This window comes from Amblyomma americanum, chromosome 7 (assembly GCF_052857255.1).
Source record: "Amblyomma americanum isolate KBUSLIRL-KWMA chromosome 7, ASM5285725v1, whole genome shotgun sequence".
In the NCBI taxonomy this organism is placed as follows: Eukaryota; Metazoa; Arthropoda; class Arachnida; order Ixodida; family Ixodidae; genus Amblyomma; species Amblyomma americanum.
The window spans coordinates 99,450,496-99,453,791 of NC_135503.1; positions in this window are offsets into that span (position 1 = coordinate 99,450,496).

Below are 3,296 nucleotides of genomic sequence, written 5' to 3' on the forward strand. Positions count from 1 at the left end.
GAAGCAGCGACAGCCTAGGGGCAGAGCATCCGCTTAGCGTGCAAGAGGACCGGGCTTGGAATCCCGGTGCCGCGCAATTCTGCAGCGGAATAAAAACATTGGCTGTGGTTTAGCTCTGGTTAACCCTAGTTGAATTGCGAAAGTTTCGTTTCTTCGGAACGTAGCCTACGCAGCATCTCATTCCGGCGGTCTCGTGAACTCAAACTGGTCTCTTCCGCAGTTGAAGAGTCACTCCGGGACGTGGCACGACTTCTAGCCGCATCATCGTTACCACGCTTCTCGAGTCGTGCGGCGCGTTCTTCTGGCGTCTCTTGAGCGCGTTGTCTCTTCCTCGCTTCGTTCTTTCGTTCTTGCCTCTGTTTCGCGCTCTCCATAACAACTAGCATCAAATGCTGCTGCTACTGCTGCTGTTGCTGATAGGAAGAAAGAAAAGGAAAGTGCATGGGCCTGCCTACTGGCCCAATCCGAGCCACGCTCGCTGCCGTGTGCTGAAAGTAGGAGAGTTAAAGGATATAAAGAGCAAAGAAAGAAAAGGCACGCGATAATACGCCCCTGGCCGATCCCGGAGGCAGTGCGATACCGGGCCGACCCGTGCCAAAGTGCTTGAAGCCAAACACTCCGCCATATTCCAAAAATAAGTTTAATATCTTAGGTCCAAGGACCCGCAGCAGATATTAAATCAGGTATCAGATATCATGGTTGCGTAAGAATCCACTGAGGCGAAAGCATGTATATCTATAGCCCCTGCGAGGCGACACCTCCTCTCTCTCTGCGCCAGCGGAGCACATCTGGTAAAGCGAGCGGCGACGGCAACGGCGTCGACGGAGCCGCCATCTTTTGGAGCGCGGCTGCGGCGTTGGTAGGTGACGGCGGCTCAAGGTCGTTCGTGAGCAACGGCATATGGCAAATGGCTCGTTGGCTGTCATAGTTTTGCTTTCGCAACAAAACTCCGCGTGTCGATGGAATTGCACAACCATGCCTGGGGTGCGGCCTGAGCTGCGTGACCAGAACCGACAAAGCAGTCCCTCACCAGAACATGATTTGGCCACCCTGCTGTAGTACATGGCTACAACCTCCTATAATCAAACCAATGAACCCTCGGCCTTCAGTCCCCAGCGGCTTCGGAGCAACTGGCCAAGGCGGCGGTCAGACCTGTGACGCAGCGGAGGGTGCTAAGAATCTCTGCCTCCGGACAGGCCGCCACTGGAATCTGAACCTGGCAACGTTCAACGCTAGAACCTTATCTAGTGAGGATAGCCTAGCAGTGCTGTTCGAAGAACTAGTGGGCATTAAATGGGATGCCATAGGGCTCAGTGAAGTCAGGAGGACAGGTGAGGCGTATACTGTACTAAAGGACGGGCGCATACTGTGCTATTGCGGATTAGCTGATAGACGAGAACTAGGTGTGGAATTCCTCATTATTCAGGATATAGCTGGCATTGCAGAAGAGCTCTATTGTATTAACGAGAGAGTGCCAGCTATCGTAATTAGGCTCAATAGGAGGTACAAGCTGAAGGTGGTGCAGGCCTACGCACTTGCATCCAGACATGATGACCAGACCGTCGAAAGTTTCAATGAAGACGGGGAATCGGCAATGAACAAATCAAAATCACAGCACACTGTTCTGATGGGCGACTTCATTGCGAAGGTGGGCAAAAAGCATGCTGGCAACCAGGGGGTAGGTGACTATGGGATAGGTTCTAGGAATAGCAGGGGAGAGTTATTAGTAGAATTCTAAGATAAAAATAATTTACGGATCATGAATAACTTATTGTGCAAACGGGAGAACAGGAAGTGGACCTGGAAGTGCCCTAATGGTGAGACTAAAAATTAAATCGACTTCATAATATGCGCTCAACCTGGCATTGTTCAGGATGTGGACGTCATCGGAAAGGTGCGCTGTAGCGACCACAAAATGGCAAGGTCTCGAATTAGCTTAGCCTTGAGGAGGGTACGGAAGAAGCTAGTGAAGAAGTCTATTACCGAGTTAGCGATAAGAGAGAAAATAGAGGAATTCAGGATTTCGCTGCAGAACAGATATTCAACCTTAACTGAGGAAGACGATCTTAATGTCCATAAAATGAACGATAATCTGGCAGCCATCATTACGTAGTGCGCAGTAGAAGTAGGCGGTAGGACGGTTCGGCAGTGTACCGGCAAGCTATCTCAGGAGACGAAAAATCTGATTAAGAAACGCCAAAGCATGAGGGCGTCTAACCCTACAGACAGGATAGAACTATCAGAACTATCGGACTTGATAAATAAGCGCAACGTAGCCGACATAAGGACATAAAGAACGGAGGTAGCCTGAAAGCGGTGAACAGGAAAGTAGGCATTGGTAAAAATCAGGCGTATGTGTTTAGAGACAAGGAGGGCAATGTCATTAGCAATATGGATAAGATAGTTAAAGTAGACGAAGAGTTCTTGCAAATCTATACAGTAGTGAATGCAGTCAAAGCGTTAATGAGAGAGACAGTAGCGAGCAGCAGTGAGTCATCCCGCCAGTAGCGAAAGAGGAAGTAAAGAAAACCTTAGGAGCAACGCAAAGCGGAAAAGCAGTTGGTGAGGATCAGGTAACAGCAGGCAGATCTGTTGAAGGACGGAGGGGAAATTGTGATAGAAAAACAAGCCACCCTGTATACGCAATGCTTTATGACCTTGGCTTTACCAGAAGCGTGGAAGACCGCAAAGATTATCTTAATTGATAAGAAAAGAGACGCCAAGGACTTTAAAAATTAGAGACCGATCAGCTTACTGTTCCTTGTCTACAAGGTATTTACTAAAATAATCGCTAATAGAGTCATGGCAACCTGAGACTTTAATCAAGCTTATGATCAAACAGGCTTTCGTAAAGGATAATCCACATTACATCATATTCACACTATCAATCAAATGATAATGCGCCGAACATAACCAATTCCTATATATAGCCTTCATTGATTGCGAGAAAGCAACCGACTCAGTTGAAACCTGAGCTGTCATACAGGCATTGCGCAATCAAGTTGTAGAAGAGCCTTATATGAAAATGCTGGAAGTTATCTATAGGAACTGCACAGCTACAATAATCCTCCATAAAGTTAGCAATAAAATTACAATAAGGAAGGGCGTCACGCACACAGATACGATCTCGCCAATGCTATTCAACGTCTGTTTACAGGAGGTATTCCGAAGCCTGAATTGGCAGCAGTTGGGGATAAGAGTTAATGGAGAATACCTAAATAATCTGGTATTCGCTGACGACAATGCATTGCTGAGTCACTCACGAGATAAATTGCAAAGCTTGATCAATGAGTTAG